This window comes from Dasypus novemcinctus, chromosome 5 (assembly GCF_030445035.2).
Source record: "Dasypus novemcinctus isolate mDasNov1 chromosome 5, mDasNov1.1.hap2, whole genome shotgun sequence".
NCBI lineage: Eukaryota > Metazoa > Chordata > Mammalia > Cingulata > Dasypodidae > Dasypus > Dasypus novemcinctus.
Window position 1 is genome coordinate 154,939,170 of NC_080677.1, and position 17,109 is coordinate 154,956,278.

Consider the following 17,109-nt stretch of genomic DNA (forward strand, 5'->3'; position numbering starts at 1 on the left):
TACACTACAAGGTCCTTTGTGCCTGGCTTCTTTCACTCAGCATGTTTTCAAGGCTCATCATGTAGCAGCATGTATCAGAATCTCATTCCTTTTGATGGCTAAATAATTGTCCATAGCATGGCCATAGCGTATCTTATTTATCCACTCATCAGTTAGTAAACATTAGTTTTTTCCCCCACCTTTTGGCTATTATGAACAACATTGCTACAAACCATTTCCTTTTGAGGCCTTTTTCACCCACCCACCGAACGTGGACCCCCTCGACGCTCCGTTATGTGACCCCATGATGCCTAGCACCTCTGAACTCGCACCCCGATGATCTGACTGCTCCTCTCAAATCCCTGCTCACTACTCTGTCCTTGGGGGGTATCTTTCTCCTCTTAGTCTTCCCAGCCACTTAGCATGGCGAAAGACAGTTGGGGATCCTTTGCAGAGGTGCTATAAGAAGGCAGATTTGTCTCTCTAAAATGTCAAAAAACTTTGCCTTTGAGACAGGCAAGTTGAATTTTCTGTATGGGAAAAACCGAAGCAGGCCTCGTTGCAAGTTACAATGCTCATTTTGTCAAGTTCTTTATACACTCATGAAAAAGAGAATTATTCAAACCATTGTTACCTGAAACAAGAACAATATTACAAGAATAGGGAAAGAAGGTTTTACCTGGATGTCTAATGAAATGGGTCAAAATATTGTGGAGTTAAAAGTAGTTGTTCTATTTTTAATGACATAGTCCATAACGCTCGGAAAAAACGCCATTTTCAGGCTTAATCAATTGTAACAAAGACCTTCTTATGTTTAGGCTCTAAAGAAAATCCTTTTTTTGACCTGATTGAAATCAGAGTCGTGAATTATGAATTTGAGCAAGGACGCTTCTGTTCTAGCCTCTGATGAACACTCTGGAATATCCTTAGATCCAGAAAAATGTGTTTTTATGGACTTCAGATTTTCCATTGTCACTCTTCCTCCAAGGCCCCAGGGACACTTGCTCTAAAGTGGCTCCTAAAGTGGCCACTGTGCCCCCCTCCCACTCCTAAGGGCTGATAAGTAGAGTCCCAACAAGACGGAAATGGCACTCTAAGCCAGCATCGCCCTGGAGCGGTGCAACACATCTGTCAGGAGAAAGCCTCCCTCCCCCACCACTGCAATCTCTCCAACATCGCCTCCTCACCAGGGGATCTCTCCCCCCAGCCTGCGTGGCCTCTGAAAACACTCTTCCTCCTCCTCCCCTCGGTCCCCCAAGGCCGGCCGGCAGGGAGCTACGTCTGGCCTGAGAGCTGGGAGTGGGTCCCCCATTTACCAGCAGTGTGAGCCTGAGCAAATCATCTCACCTCTCTGGGCCCCAGAACCTTAAGCTGCAAAGTGGGGAAAACACCACCTACCCTGCTAGATGGAGACTCACACCCAGCAACCGTGTGGCGCCAGTCGCAAAACAGGGAGGGACGCCGCGGGCATCCCCGCTGCCCTTTCTTCCCAGGAGCCCCTGCCCTCTGCATTTCTAGATGTCAAGTTTCCACTCGCCCCAGCCCCCAGCGCTGGCCTCCCACCAGGAGGCTAGACAGGGAGCTTTTGCAGACTGGGTGACAGATTGTGCTCTTCCTGTCTATCCCAAGAGGGACATCACTGTTTAATGTAGAGTGAATTCAGATGAAAGGACCCAAACCACTGCCTGCACGGATGATTTTAGCAGGATTCCAGGGTAAACGCTACCTCTCCCACCCTTCTTTCATAGCTGGAGGTGGGAGGGGCGGGTAGGGGATCTCCCTAATTCATCTGGTCCCATTTCATGCTGCTTGGAGGGGAATGAAAATGATGAACATGCTGTGGTTCTGGTGGAACAAATAGTTCTTGCAAAGCCAAACCGAGTCAGGCGATTTGCAATATGGATCCCCCCCCCTCCGAGCTCTTAGAATCTGCCCCGTCAGCACATTCGGCTTGTCTCCAGTGATACATTAAATGAACACGGCTCACCTCCAGGGTTTGGATGGGGCCTTGCATTTGTCTTGGCAGGTCGAGGGAGGGAAGCAGGGACGTGGAGAGCAGTTTAGGTGGATTTGTCGGACAGACATGCTCACCAGCTCAACAAGGAGCAAGGAGAGGAAGGGGCGGCAGCTCGTGTGTCTGTCCATGTGTGCCTTGGCGGTCTGCGCTGCTCCTGGGGGGCCTCCCACAGTGCCTTGCGTGGAGGTGGTGTAGGCCATCCAGCCTCCCTCTGCCTGCAGGCCTGGCTGAGGGGAGACCGCGGTGACCGTGTGAGGACCCTTGAGAGACTTGTCGGGGCCCCTCCAAAAATGCTCACCCACCCGGTGCCTGCCATGTTGGGGGCAAGGAGGCAAAGATGGTTTGCAAATTCCGAAACCAGAGAACCTAATGTATAATAGCCATGCTTGGCCCCAAAGTCAGCCCCTATATATCTAACTGTGGCATCTTCAAGATATAAAAAGCCTGAGTACCATGAGGGGGGAGCAAAGTCATGGTTCTGGAAGTTTCTCACTGGCTGATTTACCCATTGACTCCACATCTGTCTCTCTGAGTGGGGCGAGTTTGAACACTGGTCACAGTGGGGTGATTTACTTACTCCCCGTCTGGCCTTACTGTGCTCTGTAATAAATGATTTGCTTTGATCAGCCAGAGTCCCATGAACTCGCATTTTCTTTCACTGAAGTGATCAAGTGGTACATACACAGGTGCTGAACGGCACATTGGAAAAACCAGCTTTGACTTGGAGGGTTCAGATTCCAGATAACCAGTTTAATAATGAACTTGGAGGTGCTATAATTCTGTCCTGAAGATCTAAGGACATGGGGCACCCTATAAGCAAGAGTATTTTGGCACCTTTGGATGAGATGCCAGAGGCCCCCTCTGTTGCATGTAATGCTATCACAGAAGACTTGGTCACCTGTAGCCCACTAATGGTCCTTCTGACCCTAAGGTCTCTGTTAGAGAAGCCAGACATGCCGGCTTATACTAGGACTTGGGCTTGCCCTGCAGACAGGAGGCCAAGTTTGTGGTCTATCCATGGCTCACCAGAAGACAAAAAGGACATCTGATGCTCATCCCAGCCTATGTCTTCAAATTAACATCCAGGGATTGAATACCCAATATACTGGCAACATCAGACTTGATGCTGAGGAAGGTAAGTGCCCTCCATTCTAAAGGTCTACCTTGGAGATGCTTACAGGACAGTTGGGTGGTAGAGATAGGGGATGGATGGTGGGTTCTGGGAATGAAACAAAAATAGGCAAGGAAAGTGCTAAGCATGACCTTGCCCGGGAACCCTGGGGGGTCTTTGCTATGACTTTCCCACTGGATCTTGCCAGAGGCTCCAAATAGCAACCTTATCTACCTCAGATATCTCCAGCATCATCAGATCTGCTGGCTCAAAAGCCACAAGGGGCAGGCAAGCTTGTAAGCCTGCAGCCAAGCCCTCTCTGGTTCTGGGCCCCACTTGGCAACCTTCCAAGATACCCAGTCAGTGGGTTGTCACAAGACTCCCCAGGGCAGTATATGCATCCTCCAAATCCAGCAAGCCGCCAAGCAGTTCCCTGAGCCGAGGGCCTCTTTCTTAGTGGGAAAGGACACCATGGGCTCCACCGTGCCCGTTACCTTTCAGGGTTGTCCTGGCCTGCCCCAGGCAACAGACCCAAAACACTTCACCAATGTGTCAGGACCCTATTTGTTGATCCAGCACCATCTGGAGCACCCGTTCCTTCCTCTCACCTGATCCAGGTAGCACGATGTAATAGGTACAATGACAAGCACGAGTCCTATGGAATGCCAAGACACCCACGGTCCCTCTGCCCTCCGGTATCTGCACACTGGTGAGGAATGAGAAGAATGGGATCAAAGAGCTACAAACCAAGTGCCCTGACTGTGTCAATATGCTCCAGTAACTATACAGCTTTACCGGAGCTACCCAGCACTCACAATTTGCAATGTTATCAATACTGCAAATACTGTCCACATGGACACATGGCAACAATCCATCTGGTTTCAACAAGAGCCAAGGCGGTGAACACAATATGTAATATGTAACGATGGAGACCGATACCCACACATGCTTATAGTCTTTGGTGGTGGCACTATCCTCCCAAATTCCTCCAGAGATGTGCTCGTGCTTCTGCTGTACCCTGTGTCAGAGGCGTCCTCATCGCCCTTGCTACCAAAGTGAGCTTCTGCCAGCTGCTAAGTACAGCTATCCCAGTGGTACCCTCCGGGCTGAGAAAGCACTCACAGGCTGGGGCGCTAATGCCCTGGGCGATCACAGGTCAGCCGAGGCCTCGACTCCATCACCTGGCCTCCCTAAGTTTCCTCTCCAGCGGGGCCCGTGACGGGGTTTCAGCTTCCTTATGTCAGTACCAGCCCAGAGTCGGCCAAAGTCTGCCTGGAACTGGAGGAAGGGGTATGAGGTGGAGGAAAGAAGGATTCTAAATGATGCACGAGGGATTTCCCACCCAACTGTCTACGCAGACAGAGGACTAGTTCATCAAAACCAACGCCGTCTGTTTGATCCGGGAGCATCTTCAGCCTTTCTTTTCTGTGGTGCCTGCCATTTTAATTCTGCTTACCCGGGTTAACCTTAAGATGAGATGGCCATCCCTAGGCACACCCAGACGGCCAGGGGCGGAGGTGGAAGGGAAACGCAGCCTAGTTGAAAATTCACTATCCTCCATTCCACAAATAAAGCGCCGGGAGGAGAGCAACGAACGCGCCAGAGAAAGTCTCTTCCTTCCAGTGGCTTCCAAGATGGAGGTGGTGGAGGAGACAGTAGATGACGGCGGCGAGGAAACCGAGCAGGACATGGAAAGGAGAGAAATGAGGGGGCGCACGCGGCGGCAGGGAGAGGGTGGCGCGCGCTCGGGAGGCGGGGTCCTTTGAAACAGGGAGAAGGTGCCAGAGCAGGGGGTACTGGAGACGGATCGGAAGGGGGAGACGCCGCGGGTTCTGGAGAGGGAGCCGAGCGGGCGGAGGCTGGCAGAGGCCGAGGCGGGAGCGCGGGCGTGGGGCTGGAGGGAGGCGCGCGGGTGCCAGAGGCAGGGCCGCAGCCGGGCGCGGAGGAGGCGGGCAGCCTCCCGGGGGCGCCGGGGCCGCCACGGGGTTTGGAGCAGACGAGGGGGACGCGGGACTCCTCTGGGTGAGCCTTGAACACCAGCCCGGTTCCGGCGGATATCGTGCAGGGAAGGGCGTGTGCGGGCACTTGGGCCACGGGGTGGGTGGGACGCTGTCCTAGAGGAGCGCCCCAGCCCCAGATACACGTGCCCCCCGCCGAGCCAGCCCCGGAGTGCGCCCCGGAAGGCCGCCCCTCCAGCGGCCGACGCCCCCTCTGCCAGCCTCGGTCCAGGGGCGCCCCTGGGACGAGCGCCCCTCGCCCTGCACCTCGCTGCTCCCAGACTCCAGGCCGCAGACAGCGCGGCCGTAAAACGTCAGGGCTCGCGGTGGCAGTAGTCTGTTTTCTTAACCTTTGGCTTCCTTCTTTTCTCTGGTACTTTTATACATCTGGTTCTGGTAACGGAAGAAAAGATCCCCTCCTTTACAGCTGCGCCTCTTGTCGGGGCTGCGTTTGTCCCGCGTCCCCCTCACTCCCCGCCCCTGGCCAGGGCAAGCCAGAGTCCCAGGGCCGCGTCCTGGAGAGAGCCAGAGGCCACCCGGGGAGGCAGGCCGAGGTCACCCCTCAGGAAGGGGTGCGCTGGGGGCCCGGCTGGCGCGGGAGGCCCCTTCCGGCTCCCCTCGGACCGCAGGTGATCTCTGGGCTCCTAAGAGCTGGTTGGCGTGGCTTTGACTTCTTTTTCTCTTTCCTTTACCGAAAATGCCGCCTTAATGTGGGGGCAGGCCCCTACATCCCAGTGCTCCTCGAGGGCTTTATAAAAAACGTGAGACACGGGAGAATGACCCACAGGGAGCTTGTCCGGTGGCCATGGGGGGAGGGAAAGAGAACACGTGGCCCAAAGGCTCCCAAACTTGGTGAGGACTTAAGATCAGGCCTTTCCTACGGAGAGCCCTTACAGTTTCTTATGTAATGTTTAGAGGATCTAAAGCTACTTTAAAAATAAAAATAATTAACTAGAAAAAAACACAAACCACCACCAGGCCTTTAACTGTGAGTGAACACGCCTTCCCCTCCAGACCCCATAAAGAGGGCTGGGCAAGGTGAGGGTTCCCCCCTGCCAGGCCTCAGGCTTCCTTCCATCCTCAAACCCCGCCTCTCATGGGCCCCTCCTGTCCTTCCACACTAAAGGTAGGTTCTGCCACCCCCACTTTGCAGAGGAGGAAACTGCCTCAGAGACCTAAGGAAATCTGTACCAATTCCCAGTGCTCCGTGCGACTCCAGAGCTCCTGGTCCTGAAACGACTTCGCAGACATAGCTAAGCGGTACACCCAGATATGCAAACACATGCACGCCTCTTACAAACACACACACACTGCAGCCCACGCTGCACACACATACTCCACACACACAGACCACATGGCGCGCAACTATGGCTTCTGAAAACAGGAAAGAGAATGAAAAGGAAAGATAACAACACTCACCTGTACCGGTATTCAAGAAAATGCAAGGGAAAAATACAAAATTGGCCACATTAACAGATAATATTTGGTGTGGTAGTGCAGGGTGGGTGTGGGGTCAGCCTGGGCTGGAAGCTCAGCTCTGCTGCCTCCTTGGGGGGTGACCTTGGCCAGGTAGCTCTCCACCGTGTCTCCCTTAGCTCACCTGTAATACGGGGATACGGTGGCTGTGGGAGTCAGTGGGTAGAAAAGGGTGACAGTGTTAGAATGGTGTGTCCACAGGAGGAGAATGCTCCACGGACCTGCCACTGTTATCATCATCACTGTCATCGTCACTGTTGTTGAGGGAAGCCCTCTCCAGAAAACTGTTTGGTCATATATATCCAAAGCTTTAAACATTTCCATACGGTCTGCTCCAGTAATCAGCAGAGAAGACACTGACAGATTTACGTTGAAGGATGCTCACTGCCGCCTTATTACCAGCAGACATGAGAGAACTGGAAACCACCTGCAGTTGCTACTCTAGGACAGCCATCTGTCTGGCTGTTCGTCTTTGTCCTAGGGCTGCCACGACAAAAACTACAGGCTGCGAGGCTTAAAACAACAGACGCTTGTCTTCTCAGCCTGCTGGAGGGTGTCAGCTGGGCCACACTCCCTCTGAATCCTGCGGAGGGGCCTCCTTGCCTGCCTCCTCCAGGGTCTCAGCGTGCCTTGGCCTGCAGCTGCAGCACTTCTCTGTCCTCGCGCCCCCTTCTCCGACTGTCTATGTGTCTCCTCTCTTCTCCTGAGGACACCGGTGATATTGGGTTAGGTGCCCACTCTACTCCCGTGAGAGCTTGTCTTAACTAATTCCATCTGCAAAGACCCTAGCCCCATCAGGTCACACCTGAGGTGTGCTGGATTAGGACTTTGACGTATCTTTTAGGGGAACAAACTTGACTCCAAGCAACAAACCTTGAAGCCGTCCTTTATTTCTTGAGTTACATGGCAAGTCCTGTTAATTCCCCTCCTCTGTCCCAAAGCTGATGACGTCCCCTCTTCCTCACAGAAGTCTCGCCAGCCCCTGTCCCACCACCCAACTGTGCCAGGTCCCTCTTTAAAGCTGGCTTGATCCTCTGCAGGTTTGCACAGCACCAGTCGCCTCCCCCACCAGATTCTAAGTCCCCCGAAGGCCAGATGCCAGCTGTCCTCAAAGCTGATAACAGTGCCGGGCACATACGATTTGTTTCCTAATGGAATAAATAAGCAAATGAAAGAAGGAAAGTGATTCAACACTAAAGCTTTATTCTCGAAGAACCCATATTGCAAAAGGCTCATGATACAAGATTAAACGAGGATAAAAGTCTCCAAAGCTGTGAAAACAGGATGGCGTTAATAGTTACATGCAAATATAAGTATTAAAAACTTGGGAGAAAGGCACTCACTTGTTATACCTGGGCATTTCTATTTTTTCTTTACATAGGTATGTATTTTCCAGAGATTTTAAATAAACATCTGGGAAGGGGATGTGGCTCAAGTGATAGGGCTTCTGACTACCATGTGGGAGGACCTGGGTTTGATCTCTGGGGCCTCCTGGTAAAAAAGTAAAAGAGAAAGTGTGCCTACACAGTGAGCCAAGCCCACGCGTGGCGAGCCGAGTGTCTGTGTGAGTGCTCACACGGTGAGCTGAGTGTTGCATGATGAGCCAGTGCCTGCACAAGTGAGTCACCCAGCAAGATGATGATGCAACAAAAGAGCAACAAAGGGGAGAGTCAAGGTGAAGTGCAGCAGAGACCAGGAACTGAGGTGGCACAATCGATAGGGAACCTCTCCACATCAGAGGTCCCCAGGATTGAATCCTAGAGGAGAAAAAAGGAGACAAAAAGAGAAATAGATACAAAAGACCACACAGCAAATGGACACAGACAGCAAGAACAGCAGGGTGGGGGCGGGGGGGGGGTGTAAAATACATTTAATTAAAATATATATATATATTATTTAAAAAAATAAACATCTATTTCCTTTATAACCACGAGGGCACTGAATAAGACAGATGCACCAGCACATCCAGGGCTTTGGGAATGAACTGTGAATTTAGTTCAGTCCTGATGGCTGAGGCAGCCTATAAAATACCCACATTTGAACTTGCCCAAAACTTCTATTACAGCAGCACTTGCAGCCCGCCTGCAAGATTACCAGTGATTCCTCTAATGACAGCTTCCTTCCTTTCTCGTGGGGACCCATTAGGCTGAGTGCAGCCGAGATGGCAGGAAGTGCTTTCAGAAAGATAACAGAAATTTCCTTCTTTCTCCTAACAGAAAAGTTCAGATTAAACAAGCCTTTCCCCCCTAAATCGCTGTGCACACACATTCGGGGAAATGCCTTAGAGGGCTGCCAGGGGAGAACTTGCTTCCTTCCACCCACATGGTGTCTCCCACTGTTTGCCGTAATCGTCGGAAGGTGCCCACGTGACAACTCCCGAGTAGGACTGCCAGGGCAGACCCTCCTGGTTTGGGGGTCCATGCAGGCCCAGTGTCCCACCACAAAGGTAGGTGCTCCTTGGAGGGGCTCAGAGAGGAGTAGGACCTAGTGGGCGCTGCGTCCACAGTGACGTGGGGCAGTGGCTTCAGTCTTGACCTAGACCCTGGATTTCTTCTATTCCTTGATGTCTCAGGGCCTCCATTTCCCATCAATAAAACTGGAACACCGATGTCCGTCCTTGAAGAAGTTTTAGTGCACGAAGTGTAGTGAAATCCACAGCTCTACCACTTGGGGCTTATGTCCTTCTGACTTTGTGTCCACGGCTTCCCCTAAGCAGATGACCAGGGCCAGGTGAGGATTGGGTGGAAAGAACTAGGGATGTTCAACCTGGAGAGCAGAAGATAGAGGACAGCATGGTGAACATAAAATTTATCACATAGCTGAATGGCAGATGGACAGATGTGTTCCAGGTGGCTTCGCAAGACAGAATGAGGACCAGTGGCAGAGGTTCGAGAAAGCCAGCTTTCTGCTCCCCCTTAAAAAGAATGAGTGTGATTCGAAAGGCCGCCTGCACCGCAGTCTTGAGTCACCATCACTGGGGATATTTGAGGAGCTGAGGTTCAGGGGATTCCTGCATTGAGCCAGAGACGGGACAGACAACTTCTAATATTCCTCCCAGCTTCAAGCACCTGCTCCTGCCACTTGGCCTTTCTGCCTGGGGATTGCCTGAAAAGAACTGGAGCCCATACTTCCTCCCTAGCACCATTTTATCTGGACCCAGCCACTCTGCAGTTGCCAGGAGGCCTCCCTTCCTGCCCCCTCCAGTGCAGCACATTTGTCTTGTTTGTGGCTTTGACCTCCTTTTACTGAAGGAAAATCTCACAATAGGAGCCACCCCCCCCTTCCCAGAATAAAAGCCAGCACTCGAATTCCCAGCCTCTCTTACAGGAAGGATGAAGTCTTGAGACGGAGGTGCCGCCCTTCAGATGCTCCTCTGCTAGATGTGAATCTGGAATGAGTAACCTAAAGGGGAAGACAAGGGACAGTGGGCTGTGCATGGTGCCTCTGATAAGGGTGGGGGCACCCACAGCTGCTTCCCAGACGTAGGAAGGTCGGGCCCCAGAACCAGCAGCTTCCTTAGTGCTGGCAGAGGTGCATCTGCACTCAAGCATGGCTATGACATTGAGTGCTTAGGTGTGGCAGAAGCAACAACCACTTCCCCATCAAGTTTCTAGGGCAGGATTTGGGGGGTGCGTCCAAAATTTTAGCCTCAGCTCTGACTCTCCCTGGCCCGTGACTCTGTGACCTCCCAGGGTCATCTAATATCACTAAGAGAATGGCCAGATGCTCTGCAAGCCCAATGCTCTTTGTCCTGGGGCATGCACACAGCTAGATGGCCTTTCCCAGACTCCCTTGCCCTTTGGTGAGGCCATATGATATTCTGACTAATGGGCTGTGGGTGAAGTGATGTGTCACCTTCATGCCTGCTGCCTAAAGCCTCCCTGCAATCCTCGGGCTCTTCCTCCTAGCGCAATGCAGAGGCTCCAGGGAAGAGAATGAGATTCGCAGAAGCTGCTGGAGTCACTAGATGGAAGAAGCCTGAGTCCTTGATTCACCCATCTGGGCTGTGACATGAATAAGAAATAAATGTCAATTGTATTAAGTCACTTCATTTTGGGGATTGTTTGTTACAGCAGTTAGCCTGTCCTGACTCATACGCCTCATAAATCCATTTTCTGTGACTGGCCAGAGTAGATTTTCTTTTTTATGACTGAATCTTCTCTACCCAACTTGATCTGCTTTGTTGATTTGGAAGTCATAGCTGCAGGTAAGCGATGGTTCCCTCAGAATTGGAGGCACTGGCCCCGACAGGGACCCCAGTGCTCCTGTCACAGCAGGGTGGAGGGCACCGGCCAGCACCCTGGCCAGCCAACGCCCAGCCTTCTTTCCTAGGACTCTGACTGCCGCTCCACATCTCTTGTGATGGTGGGGCCCTGGGAACAAACCTGGCCCTGGGTCTCCATTCCTGGCTCCCTGCCAGAAGCCAAGGGAGGCCAGGCATGCCCTACCCATGCCCCTGAACCCTGTAGAGGGAATCCTGGCACCCAGCTCTGTATTAGGAGGTGAAGCCAGCTGGAGGTCAGGGGGCCCAGCTCTGCAAGATACTTTGTTGAAACCAGGCTGTGAGTTGGAGCAGTAGGCCTGCCTGGCCTGCTCCCCCCTTTAGAATCCCCCTCACCCACAAGGGTAGGCCTCTGGCAGCCCTGTTGGCATCACGTGGCTCTGCCCTCAGGTCTCAATTGATTGACTAGGGCGGGGCACAGTGACCCAGGCTGGGCCAATCGGATGAGCTGTGTGTGCAATCAGGAAAGGCAGCTCCAGGTCAGCTCCTGCAGAATACATCAGATGTGAGCTGAGGGAGGTGGGCCTCTTCTTCCCACCCTGTGGATGAGAGGGAGCCCCTCTGCTGACAAGAACACAGCAGCAGAAAGAGGCAAGGGGCGCCCGAGGAGATAGGAGGGACGTTCAGAGCCAGGATCCATGAGAAAACTCTCTACGTTGCCTCTAGTTTCCTTAGGATAGTTCAAGTCAGTCGGTAAAATTTAAACCAGAGGGGCTTGGATGATACAGGAAGAGGGGCAGACAACGCGCCCGCCACCTCCCGGAGCCCAGTATCGCCGGCTTGCCACGGCCTGGGCGGCCACACCGACTGGGAGAGCCTGGCGGCTGGAAGCTCTCTCGGGGTGCAGCTGTCCGCAGAGCTGGAGAGCGGGAGAGGCCAAACCCGTGGAGCCCGGGCGGGGACGACGACTTACCCAGGCGCGCACAGCCTTAGAGCCCCCCTTAGAACGAGCATCCCCTTCCCACCTGCGACCCCAGGCGCCGGGGCCGGCGGCGGCTCGCGGGGAAGCAAGCACGTGTTGCTAGGCCGGCGACAAATGAGGCGGCTAATTCCCCCCGCCCGCGGGCTCTCGCGCTCCGGGACGCCGCGCTCCCCGCGCACATGTGCGCGCTCGGTGGCCCCCGCCGGGGAGCAGCTGCCGAGGCCGGGCCTCCCTGGGGAGAGGGGGCGGCCTCAGACACCCCCCCTCCCCCAGCCCCGAGCCGCGGGGGGGATGGAGAGGGGCCGCGCGCCGCCGGCGGGGAAGGGCCCGGCGCGGCCGGGGCACTCAGTTAATTAGCCTTCATGAATATGAATGCCACCGCCGGAGCGGAGGGTCACCACCCGACCTCGGCGAGGCGCGCAGAAAGAAAAGACTACTTTTCTCGCCCGGGTTCCTAATTGAAAGGCTGGGTTGTCAGACGCCTCGCCGGGGGTGTGACCGTGGCCCCCCACCCCACCCCAGCCCTCTAGGCAGAAGAAATGTGCCAGCGCCGCGCTCCCAGGCCCCCGCGGCCTGCCCCAGCGCGCCCGCGAGCCCCCCGGCCACTCTCCTGAACTCCACGTAGGGCCCAGCGGCCCGATCGCCGTCGGATCGAAAGGTCGCTGTAATGCTATCTGAGCTGGGAGTTGATTCTGAAGCTTGCCTTTTCCATGATGGTTTTCATTTCCTGTAATTTGGAGCTGGAAGCATTTATGGAATATCACATGGTTTTCGTTTACACAGGAAATCAGCTGCAGTTGTGCGAGGATACTGGCCGACTTTTTGTTTGTTTGTTCTTTAAATCCCCCCCTCCCCACCCAAAGGAGGTGGGGGGGAGACAAGACTCGCTTGCAGCATTTTGTTTGATAGTTTTGCTTTTGGGATCCAGAATCGATGTTCTCCCCAGTGGCTTGTGATTATACGGGGTGGCGTTTATTTCTGACATGTGGTCATCAGTTGATGGAAAGAAAGCGCCAGAGATCTTGGCTTTTTTTTTTTTTTTTTTTTTTTTGCAGCGCCCAGGAGTGAGCCCGGAGGGGCGGGGGCGCGGCCAGGGCGCTCACAGCTGCGCCGCCCGCCTCGGCTCCGGGGCTGGGAACGATTTCCCTAGGAAGGCGGGAGGGAGGCCGAGACCCCCGAGCAGCCGGAGCTGGCGGACCGGGCGGCCGGGGGACTTAAGTCGCACCCTCCGGGAAAAAGCCGCCGTCAGGTCCCGCCCCAACCTTAGGACTGCGGTGTCGCTCCTCCCGCCCCCTCCGGGAGCCACAGCCTGTCGCCTAAACCCAGCCCCAGCCGCCGCTCCAGAAAGCACCGGAGAATTGCAGGCTTTAGGAACAGAGACCGAGAACGAGGTGGAGGGTTTTGAAATTTGTTTTTGAAGCCCGGCCCCCAGGAGTTACAAACCCCTATCATCCCCCCGCGCAGACACTGCTCTCTGGTCACTCACGGTCCCCCCGCCCAAGTGGTTCCAGCTCTTCCTCACCCCCACCCCCACCCCTCGGGCAGAGGGCAACTAGACCGCCCTGGGCCGATAGCACCACCTCGTGGCCAGCATCCCAGCCGAGCGCGTCCTCACGTCCCTTTTCCCGGCTCTAGAACACCCCGTGCGGCCCAAAGGGGAGAGAGTCTGTAAAGCCCCCGGGGCGCCCAGGATGGATTCGGGATTGCCAAGGAGCTCCTGCAGGGCTGGAAAGCTCCTGGCACCTTTTCTTCTGGTCCCTAGAATGAGCCGAAGGCACATTTCACGATTATAGGTCCTTTCCTGTGACTTAAGACTTGGCCCCAGGTACACGGAAAATGCCCTTGAAGAAACACAACCGAGGCGCCTATTTTAGGGTGAAGCAAGGGTAAGTGGGAGCCTTACGGGAGAGTGAGCAGAGGCAGGAGGCCTGCTGGAGACCTGGAAGGGCCGAGCCGGGCGGTTCTTAAAGGGGTCAAGAGGCCTTGGCTCTAGGAGAAGGAGTGGGGACAGAGTCCCGCACAGGGGAGGGGAGGGCCCCTCAGAGAATGTTCTCGTTAGGCCCCCAGCACCCAGGTGGACCTCGATGAACAGCTGCGACCCATTTAGTTGGGACTCTCAGACAGTCCCCCCCCCAAGCCCATCAAAAGGTCAGCCATCTGGGTGAACAGGAGCCACTGTGCTCTCGCGGCTGTCTACCGGCAGCTGCCCGACAAGTGGGCGGGGCGGGGAGGAGACTTCTTTTCTCTGCCCCTTCTGTCGGCAAATAGTCAACTGCGACAGGCGACCCAGTCTCTGAAATCAAATATCCGAGAGGACACCCAAGTCTGAGCGGGCAGGGTTATTTGCGCTGTGCACATTCCACCCGGGGCTTTCCCAGCTGCCGAGGGGCCAGCAGGCAAGTGTCCCCTCACCCCACTGGGCAGGGCAGCCCCTCTGCCATGGTCAGACTCGGTGCAGCTGGGTGGAAGAGGCCCTGCTCTGCCCGCAGTTCCTCCTGTTGCTCACTACCTAACTGATGGACTGTGGGCGTCCTCTCGGTGCTCCCTGGAGATCCATCTTGTCGGCAGTTGTGACAGTCACTGGTCCCCGAGGAGGTTGTGGATCGCAGCACCTTCCATGCAGAAATGCAAAGATTCCATCCGTTTCCAGGCATATATTGTCTCATGCTCTCCTCCCATTCCTCATTCCTCTTTTCTCCCTCTTCTCTTTGGAAATAAGCAGTTTATTGGTGGAGGTTGGGGGGGGGGGGATGATCACCAACTTCATTATTGTAGGACCCCCAGTTTTTAGTCGTGGCCTGGTTCTGGAGGCCCAGGCACTGAAGGGGTGCCCGCTCTGGGTCCAGGACTCTTCTCGCTGCCCTAGCTTGAAGTCTGGAAAGAGGCCTGATTTTCTTCCAACTCAACCTGCAGTTCTGGGAAGCCCCGGTTCCTGGCCAAGCCCTGGCGACGCGCAGCTGGGCGAGCAGCGGGCCATCACCCCCCACGGCTGCCGCCTCCCCTCCCAGGACCGCCACCTGCCCCTTTCCTCCCTCCTCCCTGTGGCCTTTGCCCTGCCCTGAACCCACGTCTGGCAGAACTCTTTACCATCCTGAAGTCGTTTTTAAACAAATCGACAATTTAATATGTATTTATTCCTGTCGCATTTACCAAAAAAAAAAAAAAAAAAAAATCCGCTGGTAATATGCCAGAATGAGCTATATAATGATGTTGTTTAGCAGCAACTGTGTCATTTGGTGTTGTTGACACTAAAATAAATTAACATAATAAACATAATTTGCTCAAAAAGCGGCTAAGGCAAAGCAGATGGCGCGCACATTTCGGCGGGACCTGTTGGGCTAAGCTGGCATGGGTGCGGAGGCGGCGGCGCTGTCTGCCCCATCTGCTCGCGCCTTCCCGGGCCGCCCCCACGTGGTCTGCCCCGGGGAAGCGGGGCGGGCTGAGCCCGCAGGACCCGGCCAGCCGCCCTCCCCTAGGGCGCCGGGTGCGGCCCTGGGAAACTCGCGCCCGGGCGGGCGGCGGGGATGGCCGGGGGCGCGCCTCCGCGCGCGCCCAGGGCCGGCGTCTCTAAGCGCCCGGGCCCTTAGCTGGCGGCGCCCGTCGCGCGCCCTTTGTGCGCCTGGAAACAAGGCTGCTTTCTTCCAGCGCAGGGGGCGCGGCAACGCCCTGGCTCGCTGCAAACGAGCTCCCCAGGGGCTTCTGGGCACTGGGCCTCTGCTCCCAGCTCGGCAGTGGGTGACGATGGGGTCAGATAGGGAAAAAGATCTCTTTTGTGTGTGTGTGTGCAAGACTCGGCGGCCCTGGCTGCCGCGTGCCTGGGAAGTCCAGGAGGGCGGAGGGTTTTTTCTCTCCGGGTGGCAGGGGAGGGAACCCGCGGGTCGCCGCGATCCCAGGCCCTGGTGGCGAGGCCCGGCCTCCTCCCCCGGCGGCCTTTGATGGCTGAAGATTTTCCCGGTGAGCTCGCGCTCTGTTAGACCAACGACCAGGTGGTGTTCTCCCAGGAAGGTGGATTCTCCCGCATGGCTGGGGTGCAGGCTGGAGGTCCCGGCGGTGGCATTTCGAGCTGTTTCCCTCTTCGGAAAGAGGATATTGGAAGCCGTGTTCAGGGGGTCCAGGAATCCCTGCGGCCCAACCTGGCCCTGGGCTGGGAGATGCGGGAGGGGGGGTGGGGGGGATCTGCACGTGTGGGTGCTTCCCTGGGCAGAACCCTGCGGTGGATACAGAAGGGAACCCAACTGGACGTGCAATAGCCAGAAAAGCAGGTGCCATGTCTGCGGCGGGCTTGAACTCAGCTCTCGCACACCTGGCGGGTTAAGCGGCATGCTTCAAACACCCGGGCGGAGGCCAGAGGCGCTGCGGCTGGAGGCGGCCCCCCGCGGCGCCCTCGCTGCGGGCTCCCTATAGCGGGCAGCGAGGGCGCCAGCCCCGGGGGCCGCGCTCGCCGGAGGGTCGCGCTGCGGCTTCGCAGGCCGCCTGGGGCCGCCCCGGCCTCCTGGGCACGCTCACCTCCTCCCTCTCCCTAGCCCCTGTGCTCCAAACCCCTGATCCTAAAAGAGCCGAGCTTCGTGCCACCCCACCCCCACCCCCGCCACCCTATGTGCCTGGAGCCTTGCTCTCCGCCCGGCTTTTTCTTGGGTCCCGGACCCTCCACTCCGCAGCAGCCCCCAGTGACTCCCGTCTGAGCCTTTCCAGCTTCCCGGAGCCCGCTCACTGTCTGAATTCTTTGTTTCTTGCTGTTTGTGTCGATGTGCAAACTGGGTGTCACCTTTGAGGAGCAGGGTCCTTCTCTGACTCGCTTGCTTGACACACTGTAGTGACCCAATAAATCCTGGGTGCAGGCATGAAGGCAAGCCCCTCTTTTCAGAGCGTGAGGAACCCGTTCCAAGGGTGCTCCAGCTCAGGTCTGCTCCCCTGGGAGCCCCGGGCTGGCCTTTTAATCTAGTGGAGAAAGCTTTGAAGAACCCAGGGCGCCGGCCTTGGAAGGTATTTATTCCTTATCTAAACCTTTTAGGGCTTTTAACCTAACAATGGCTGTGATGTACCAACATCCTAATGAAGGGCTGGTAGGAACCTCTTCCCTAACAGCCCTTCTCTCTGAGTAGCTTGAAAAAATCTTTTCCAGTAAAAGACCTGTTTCTGCTGTCTAGCCCAGGAGACTGACTCAACTGTTGGCGCTTTCGTTGTTATCAGAAGACTTGATTCTAGAACATTAATTTGTTCTGTGGCTTTGGGCAAGTCCCTGTACCTTCTGAGCCTGTTTCTCTATCAGTAAAATAAAGGAATGAAATTAAATAATCTCTTTTACTCCGTAGGAAAAAAGGAAGA

At 55.4% G+C, this 17,109-nt stretch overlaps 1 long non-coding RNA gene across 1 annotated transcript; it reads right to left on the reverse strand.

Moving 5' to 3' along the window:
- Nucleotides 1-7,766: 7,766 nt before the first annotated feature.
- Nucleotides 7,767-12,220, reverse strand: LOC111761191 (uncharacterized). Its single transcript, XR_002794622.3, has 3 exons — nucleotides 10,436-12,220; nucleotides 9,906-9,982; nucleotides 7,767-9,346 (listed from the first exon to the last, which is right to left on the reverse strand). It is a non-coding gene; the product is annotated as an uncharacterized lncRNA (long non-coding RNA).
- Nucleotides 12,221-17,109: the final 4,889 nt, after the last annotated feature.